Source organism: Mustela erminea, chromosome 17 (genome assembly GCF_009829155.1).
Source record: "Mustela erminea isolate mMusErm1 chromosome 17, mMusErm1.Pri, whole genome shotgun sequence".
Lineage (NCBI taxonomy): Eukaryota > Metazoa > Chordata > Mammalia > Carnivora > Mustelidae > Mustela > Mustela erminea.
In genome coordinates, this window is record NC_045630.1 from 66,363,684 (window position 1) to 66,373,421 (window position 9,738).

The following is a 9,738-nucleotide window of genomic DNA, read 5'->3' on the forward strand; positions in this document are numbered from 1 at the left end:
GTGTGTGTGTGTGTGTGTGTGTGTGTGTGGTGTTGCAGCTGTGGGGGTTTGTGTGATAATCATATAGTGAAGGATCATATACACACAGGAAGTAGGCAATACAACGGACCCTTCACCAATCAGTTCCATTGCTGTAAACGAAGAGTGGAGACATCCTGCCATCCCGTGCATGCCCGTCAGCCTGGAGTGTGGAGGCTTTGACGTGATCTGGGTGTGGCCAGATTTCCTTGGACATTTTAATCTAGGTCTTTCCACAAGATGGCACTGATAGCTTTTCCTTGTTTCTCTTTGTCGTTAGCTGAAAAATCTGATTTGTACCCTGCTACAAAGCATTCCATGACTGAAATCTCGCAATTGACCAGTCGATGTCTTGTATTTCCGACAATTCTGTCACCTTCGTGGCACCTAAATGGTCCTGTAGACCATTGCAGGAGCCCACAGAGAGTCCATGTTGGGATGTTGGGAGGTGGGGGGCGCCTTAGAGCAGACGCTGTGATTGGAGGAGCTGGAGATGGGGAAGGACATGTGGACTGGCTTTGGTTTTTTCAAAGCTATCAACACCGGGCAGGGGAGAGCAGAGTCAGAGAAGAGGGAGCTCTCAGGTAGCAAAGAGCCACCTGTGAGATGGAAAACCTTTCAGGGAGCTCTCTCACATCTGCTGTTCATGCTGCTATAGCCTTGGCTTTGCCTGGTGTCCAGGAGGAAGAAATTACCAAGATCTCAACATTGCAGTTTTCATGGAGTGATCGTCAAAATCGGAAGGAACCTCGGATATCTCCTGGCTCCAGCTCTCTGTTTCTAGGTGAGGAAATTAACGGTCCCTTGGGTGGTCCAGACTGGGACCCAATCCATTCTATCAAAAGTCCCTGGGTCGCTACACGGTGTCACTAGACCAAACTACTTAGAAGCGCTAGGGCTCCATTTCCTCACCGACAAAATACAGATGTTCATAACAATATAGATCAGTGAGGATCCCCGAGGGGGCTGCAGATGCTAGGGGTGTGCCGAGTCCCCAGCGGCTGCCGGACCATCACCGCCCACCACATGGGGGCTGCGCCTTCCATCACCGCCGTCACCGGATGATCCGGAGCCTGATGAGAATGAAGGAAGGACTCACACTTACGTTGAGATATCTCCCGTGTGAGATGAGCGCTCGCAGATTGCTGTGGTTGGCAGAAGTTTAAGACGGCTCCAAAGGCCCACACCTTTTGGCGTGAGGATATGGCTCTCAGGATTTTGTTATGTTACTCAGTTCAGGGGGGCCACATGGGGAGGTGGCCTCTAGGAGCTGAGACTGGTTCCCGGGTGACAGCTACCAAGAACGGTGGGACTTCAGTCCTACAACGGCAAGGAAGTGAATTCTGTGTCTGAACGAGCTTGGGAAAGGACCTCGAGCCTCTCATGAGAGCGGTAGTCTGTCTGGGGTCTTAAGTTCAGTCTGATGAGACCCTGAGCAGTGGCTCTGGTTAAACCATCGTTGGACTTCTGACCTACAGAACTGTGAGATAATAAATGAACATTTCTTTACTAGGTTTGTGGCGATGTGTTACGTAGCAAGAGACAAGGAATGCAGAGGCCTTCTTTTCTTTCTTTTCTTCTCCTTAATATGCTGGTAGCCTTACTAGATCGTTGAGGTTTCTGAATTGCTGTCTTATTTCTTGTGTCTTTCCCCGTGGTTTTAAGTCTTCCAGTGCCCCACACTGCAGACTGCACAGGTCCGCTCTCCAGTGCAGAGGCAGCAACTGCAGTGCATCAGGGGAGATCAGGAAGGGGCCACATCTTCTTCCTTCTGGTCTCCTGACTGACTTCTTCTGACTGTTTTCCTCAAACTGTAACCCCAGTCGAGCAGCCTCGGCATCACCTGGGGGCTTTGAGAAATGCAGGCTCTCGGGCCCACCCCAGACCTGTGGGATCCCCAGGTGGCTCGTTTGCACACCTGTGCCCGAGAAGCCCTGGTGTAAGACACATTGTCCTGCAGTTCTGTCCCCCCTTCCTGCTTGACAGCACGAGGCAGCACCTACCCTATGACCACAGGAGGCCGTGTCTAGGTGTCTCCTCTCTGGAGTCTAGGAACTTTGGCTGAGCAGGGCTATGGTCAGAGGAACTGCCCAGCACAGGCAGAGGCCTAACTGGCCTGGGTTGAAGCCCGAGGTCACTGAGCAACCCCTAACAGTCCCTGATTAAAAGTTTATTGCTTTATCTACACGTTCGGAAGATGTCCAAGAAAAATATGCTTAGATGTACATTACCACTTTCCTGTTTTTGTTCCAAGGAAGGGCTTGGTTCTCAGATTTCCTTTCTGGAGGAATTCTTGAGGCATCATTTTCCACTCTCTCCACTTATGAAGCACGTTCCGGGCGTGCCAGAAATTGTGTGATGTCTCGTCCTCCAATTTAAGTGCCCCCAGCCTCCCCTGCAGTTAGAGGGAAAGGGGAAGGAGCCACGGACCGCCCCCGTCCCATCCGCCAGCCCCCAGCAGACCTTCCCACCCAGGCCCCATCTGTGCGGCATCTTCTTAGGACCCGTCACCTCCGTGGCTGTCTGGACTGTCGTCCACCATCCCAGCCCCTACACATTTCCCCTCTGAGCAGCTGCGGTGACTTCACAGAACACAGATCCTACTTCCAGTCCCCCAGTAATTCCTTACTGCCTTTAAGACAAAACATCCTAACGTTTGTAGACTGGCGCAGAAAGCTCTCTGGGACGAGGTCTCTTGCTAAAATATATACACAAACAAGGAAAAATGATGATCTCTTACCTCATCATATTAGTTGATATCCAAACAGAAGCCACCCCAAGTTTCCCAGGAAAGGAGAGAAGCAATGTAAGGTCGTTAAAGGTTCGCATACCTGTGGGATGGCCCATGGTAGCAAAGGTCCTAGATGATCGATCTTGGCCCGTGACATCGAAGTGAGAGGTCCTCAAAGACCTTGCCTGGAAGCCACTCCACTATAAAACTCAAGAACATCTGGAAAATTCCCTCTGATGATCTCAGTCTGCGGCACCAATATGGGGAGTCCCAAGAGATGTACCAGGCTTCTGTGAGGAACCTCTTCATGCGTTTGTCCAACTCTGGAAAATAACGGCCTCTTCCTGCTGTCAGAAATGCCTCTCCCAGCCTCTCCTCTGTGGTGTGGAGGCTTTGATGATGAGACACAGTGGTGCTAAGTTTACAACAGACGGTTCATCTGAAGACAACCGCTTTCTGACGCACCACCTTTCCTAGGTAATTGTAAGCGTACTTGTATAAGTGAGTAACTGATGTATGAAACTCTCTTTACTGTGCTCGATGTGTACATCTATATACATTTCTCCCCTCTGGCTCCTTGAAGGTTTAATGAGCTCGCTTCTCTACTTTTTTAGAGCAAGGATTCCCAGCACTGGTTTGATGACACCCTGGAGTGTCTTCATTTATCTCAGGGGGTGCCTTGAAATTCACAAAACAAGATTAATTTAAATTCATTTTCATTTAAAAAAGTAAACAACATTATATAGTAATTACAGGTACAAGTGTGTGTGTTGAAATCAAACTAATAAATGCTTGCCTTAGAGAGAAATCAGTAGGATGGGGGTGGGGTTGGGAGGGACCGTAAAGGTGGTTTAGTTTGAATCTTTTAAAAACATCCCCTCTAACTACTTCCAGGTTGGTGTTTCCCCAAATTAATCATGTTTCTCCAGTTGGGTGCCTGGGCTGTGGGGGCCCAAAGCTGCCAGTGTGGAAGTCTATCTCCTCTGCTTGCTCTGGGGTCTGGCATCCAGCAGGTCCTCAGGAAACATGCTGGGACCGACTGGTTGGCAGGGCCCAGTGGTGGTGGGTGGATGGCACGGGGGTCCCAGCTCTGGGTAGCAGCTCCATCCACATTCTAGGGGAACCTAGATGCCCAGACGGTCCAAGAGAACAGGACCTAGCCTGAAGTTCACTGCCTAATGGGACTGGCCAGAGCTTCTGCAATTGCCTTTCTGTTAATGGTTTGTGCGGATCATCAGAAAGTTAGGGCCGCTGATATTGTATGTGTGTAAACGTCAGTGACTTGCTGCTGAAGGTACAGTCCCAAGGTGATCGATGTGGGAAGGAATTCTGAGTTCTTCACGAGACTAGTCTCTTTGAAGAAGCAGAGCTGGTGGTGGGTTCAGATGCTACCTCTGCCATTTAAAGCTAAATAAACAAATTGCTTTACCTCTCAGTGCCCTCCTCTATCAAGTGGAGATCATCATAGCACCCACCTCCCGGGACTGTGAGGATTAAATGCGTTAATCCATGCAAAGTGCTTTGAACAATGCTCGGCACAGCGAGAGATCGATAAAGGCTGGCTCTCGTTGTCATCATCGGCTCGGGAGGCTCCGGTACTCATCAGGACTAATTGGCAGTGGGCATTTCAGTGAGAGAGCAACAGTGATGTCCATTCCTCCCTGCCCTCGGCGTGGAGTGTGGTAGTGACCACATCTGGTCCCAAAGAATAGGTTTGGGAACACTTCCTCTTGTCCCCTCCAGATGGGGGTAGGAACATCATTGGCTGTGCAAAGGCTAGAAATTCAGGCAGAGAATTAATTGTGTAACAAGGAAGCAAACAGAACAGAAGCTCACCGCATGTGAGTCCAGCTCTCACTCAGTCCCCTTGTTGCCCTTGGAAGGGATGTTCTGCTTCGTGGGGGACAAACAGGACAAGCATACCTGGATCCTTAGAATCACAATTGGTAGCAAGGGAAGCACCTGTCTTTTAGCATGGAGTTTTATGGCCTATCAATCCTTGAAGGCAAGACATCATTAATCAAGACACAGTTTCAAAATGTGTTCATCATTACCCGCTACTGTTGATGAAAAACCCCAACCTCTTCTGGAGAAAATGATTGATGGAAAGAGAGCCTTTGAGGCCATTAAAACATGTTCATGATTCTCTTTATTTTAGTGAAAAACTAAGTATACCTTTTCCTAGATGAGAAAGACAAATCAGGTCTTGTGTCTGGTCTTAGCAAAATTCAAATACTTGCTTTGAAATGCCAGTAATTCTATTCAATTCCTTTCCTCTTGTGCAAATACTGAGGGATAGACATTATGTGATTCTTCAGATGTTCAAACCGTTATTTAGGATCAGGAGTTCCTCAAATTCATTTAGAATTTATTTCCAGAATGGCCTCTGACCATAACAGAAACAAGGTGGACGTATTAGAGCTATTTATTGGAAATTCATGGTACCCTAAAGACCTTCAACCAGAAGAGACACCTGGTTCACAAGAATGTTGGAAAGATGGCGGGAAAAAGGTTTTGTGATAGTTACCTCTGTTTTGTAGTATTTTTGGTTCTCCAAGACTGTGGTCACTTTTAGCCTTTCTGGTGCTTGTGTTTCCAGAACTCTGTGCCTCTCCGGTTCAATTGCACAGATGTGTATACCAAAAACACCCAAGGGCACGAGACATTGGGATACATATACTTGAATGAAAATACAGGGAAAACACAAAATTTACATCTTGGTGCCGCGTGGGTTTGTTACAAACACACCCCAGGGCATCACACCTCCCAGTGGCCCCTCACACATTCCTCTTCCACGATGACACTGGGCTCAGCTGCATGACTTGTCTGGCCAGTGAGACACACACAGATGTGATGGAGGCAGAGGCTCTGAGAACACTTGTGCGCGGAGTGAGTCTTGTCCCCAAGAACCCTGAGATCACCGGGCTGCGAGGGAGCCCGGACGTCAATACCATGAGTCAGGAAAGGGCCACTGAGTCCTGTCCCCAGGGGTCCCTCACCTGAGTGCAGCTGCACAAGTGATCCAAGACATGACCTGCAGAAGGGTGACTCCGCTAACTCACAGCATCGTGACAAGTAACAAACGGTTAGGTTGCTAAGATTTGGGGAGGTTTACGACACAGAGATACCCGACAGCGACGGTGTAATAAAAACCTGTACTATGTGGCGGTGGCTCTGGGACGGGCAGTTTGGTAGAGGCTGTGGGGGCAGCAAGCAGACATCTGGGGGAGCCCGGAAAGCTGGCGCGAGGCTGGGACTGGAAGCCGATCCCAGACAACCCATGTCCCATAGCAGGGCCCCACAGTCCCGGCAGCACTGCCCCCTCCAGGGACCTGGAAGACGGAAAAGGCACCTAATGAACTTGTGGGTTTGGTGGTTCCCATTTGGGATGCTAGAGGGGTCAATTACCTTAAAAAGTTGTATTTAATAGGGTATGAAGAGAGGGGGATGCTTTCCAGGAAGAACTGCTCTGTCCAGAAGCAGAATTTAAGTCGATATGCAGGGTCTGGGGTATGCTGGTCTGGGAGAGAAAACCACTTCACATTTCCAGTCTCTCCAACTGGCAAAAGATTCTCCAAACAAGAAATGACATCAGGTTCCAGATCAAATCAAGAGTGGCTGTAAGACTTTGCAAGGACCACAGAAAGATCTCAACTGGGCTTTCTTTGCTAAACAAAAGGGCTTTTAGGAATTAAGGGCACTTTTCCCCATAGCATCTTGACATGCTGACCAAAGTAGAGGCCTGTCTCAGAAATAATTGTTGGTGTAGCTTTTGTGTAATTAAATGGAACATAGCCTGAGATGTAGAAAACCCAAAAGTTTATAAGAGAATCAGACAAGCTTAGACTAACTGGCTAGGAAGCAAGCAGAGAAAAATCACTTAGCAGTGCACATAGACTATTTGCAAAAGAAAGCCCTTCAGAGGGGGAGAGCCAGGCACCTCCAGGGAGTAAAGCCAGTTCTGTGCAAGAACCATTTCCTGCACTCAGGGTCCAAGACCCTGCAACTGTGGTCCAGCTGGATTTCAAAACTGTTATGGACCAGTGACTGCCAGGTGGCTCTCTGTTCCTCTCCCTTTAACGTGGGAGTATCTATTGGGTAGGCCATCTCAAAATTGTGTGCTCAGTATGTCTGGAGCAGATAATATTTTTTTAGTCCATGGGTCCTGAACGATGAGAAGCTACACAGGGAAATGCACCTCAGGAGGTTCAGCCCACAGCTGGGCCTGAGACCATCAGGGAATCCTGGACTGGAAGTCTGGTGCCATGACTGGATGGGAACTTTGGTGGTTTGGGAGGCATAGTGCATTTTTCAAATGGAAGAAAAGTGAATCATTGGGCCACAGCGGGAGACTGTGGCGCGTTGCTATGGCAACAACCCTCAGTGAATTATGCCTTGCTGTATTCATGCCTTGAGCAGCCCCCTCCCACAATGACTCTGGCTGTGGCTACCAGGCTTGCTTTGGTCAATGGGGCATCAGCACCTGTGACACAAGCAGAGGCTTGAGAACTGCTTTCGCTCTGGCCTTGTCCTCTTGGCAGCTGCCCTGAGACCACCGTGCTGTGACAAAGTCTGCTGAAGTACCACACGGGGACAGAGGCCCTGTCACCCCAAATAGTCCTGGTTTAGCCCTGTACCTGGCTAACACTTCTGCTAAATGTGGCTTCATGGAAGGGGGGGTGGGGCTTCAGGAAAGACCAGTGGAGAATGGCCCCGATGACTCGCAGCATCAGATCTAGAATATGTTGTTTTAGGCCTCTAACTTTGGGATGGTTTACCACGCAGAGACCGATAAACGATCCGGGTGTCCCTTATTCAGCACCCAGTTATATCAAGTAAGTTGTAGCATCGGAAGATGCTGCAAACTTGGGATATGTGGCTTTCTGAGAGTCACTGATGTTCTCTTGGCGGCTTTGTGTGCGGAAGGAAGGACTGACGTTGGAATGAGGCAGGCGTTAGAAGTCTCAGCTACCAGTGAAGATGACGAATAATGGGGTACAGTCCTTGATGAACGCGGGGCGGAAGGGAAAGAGAAAGGGCTAGGAAACAGGGAGACCCGGTGCCATTGTAGTTCTGCAAGTTACCTTTGGGCAGGTTCCTGAACTTCTGAGTCTTTGCCTCTGTGCTTGTGAAGTGGGAATGCCATCATCTGTTCGTGAGATTTCTATCGGGATTCGCTATGATAACGTGTGCAGAAGCGGGCTGTGTAATGCCTCGCGCGTGGCAGGTGGGCACTGCATGTTGATCTCTCTCTTCTTGACCTTGCTTTGTTCACCATAAAGCATTACACTGAGGAGGCCATTGGGACCTCATCCTTGAGGATCATGGAGCAGCAACTCCAGGAGGAGGGAAGCCGGGAAACTGGATCTGTCAGCCAACTGCAGGGGTAGAGGAGGATTTCTGAATTGGCGTTAGGATTCTCTCCCATGTGATTGCCTTGGTCTTCTCAACATTGTGCATTGGTTTAGTCCCTGGAACCTTCTTCCTCTCTCACTTGTCAAAATACTCTGTCCTCAGTCCCACTTCCTTAGGGTCCTGCTGGAGTACCTCCTTGTCTTATAAGTTACTGTCAAAATATGAATTCCATCTAGAAGTAGAGTCCGTAACGTGTCTCCGACATCACCCGTGACATATAAAAGAAGGTATCCCTTCTGTGGGAAATGATGATCTTACTTCTGAATCTGGGATGTGGTCAACCCAGCAAAGGCAATGTTTCCTCAGTCAGATGAGATGGTCCCAAAAAGCCAAGCAGAGGATGCAGTTGGGCACATACTCAGGACACTTCTGGAATAAAGGTTCCAGGGAACTCCTGGCTAACTGGAAGGCACCATGGTTGTCCATAGTTGTCTAGTTCAGTCTATTCCCCTTTCACCTCTGCTGGCCTCCAGGATAGTTTGTGATAGCAAGAAATGGTCACCATGGTGCAGTGGGGAAAAGTGTCAATTAACCTCAAAACACAAGACGGCAGAAGAAGAAAAATGTTGATGCTCTTCCAGGGCAGATAACGAGAAAATTCTCTTAGGTAACTATTGCTTATGGTCCCTTTGGGAAGGGAATCCATCTATTATGAAGGTCCTCAAGACGTACATGACCCACGGTAGACCAGGCATATTTTATCAACCTATTCCATTCCATCTTTTTTTCACTGATCTTGCTGATTTTCAGACTGGTGTCAGGGTATAACTCTTTGGTTTCCTTTTGTTGGTTTTGTTTTTGGATTTCCATTTGTTGAACAAACCTTAATGCATTAAAGATTGTACTTGGTCTTTTACATGGGTTTTTCTAATTAATCCTCATGTCTTCCCTACATTGAAGATATTTCTTTCTCTACTTTATAGATGATTTTGATTTGGAGAGATGGGAAAGCAGATCTGTCTGACTCTGAGGATCTCCACAGTGGTGGAGGGTAGGACAACTGCAATGCCTTATTTTTTTTTTTTTTAAAGCATTTTATTTCAATTCTGGTATAGTTAGCATACAATGTTATATTAGTTTCAGGTACACTGCCTTTAACTCAAGAACGACTCTACTTATCTTTGGGAGACTGGGTCTCTTCACTGATTAGATTCTGGTTTTGCTTCCTCTATAGGTCCTGTTGATTACAAAGTGCCTTCTGGAGACTTCTCACCACCAGAACTGTTCAAGTTCTGCTCCAACTGAGAGCTGATTTGTTTACTCTTATTAGTTTTATCTGGTTGAAGCCTTCCTTGCCCTGCTTTTTTTTTTTTTTTTTAAAGGACAGTATTGTTCCATTGAATCATAGAACCATTATTTTGGTAGGCCTTCCTTTAAATGTTGTGCTGGTTTTGTCTTTCTTAAATTATAGTTCTGGATTTTTTCCTGACTGATATTTTCTGTGAGGAACAGGTTGGACTTAGATATGATATTTCATCGTTAACCGTGTTACACTGTTATGTGTTGGAAAAATTTGTCAGGAGGAGCTTTAAGATTTCTCACGAATGAATTGATCCTGCTTTGTTCTTTGTACA

At 47.7% G+C, this 9,738-nt stretch overlaps 1 long non-coding RNA gene across 1 annotated transcript; it reads left to right on the plus strand.

Moving 5' to 3' along the window:
- Nucleotides 1-292: 292 nt before the first annotated feature.
- On the plus strand, nt 293-9,483 carry LOC116576612. Its single transcript, XR_004280224.1, has 3 exons — nt 293-802; nt 9,088-9,155; nt 9,339-9,483. It is a non-coding gene; the product is annotated as an uncharacterized LOC116576612 (long non-coding RNA).
- The last annotated feature ends 255 nt before the right edge of the window (nt 9,484-9,738 follow it).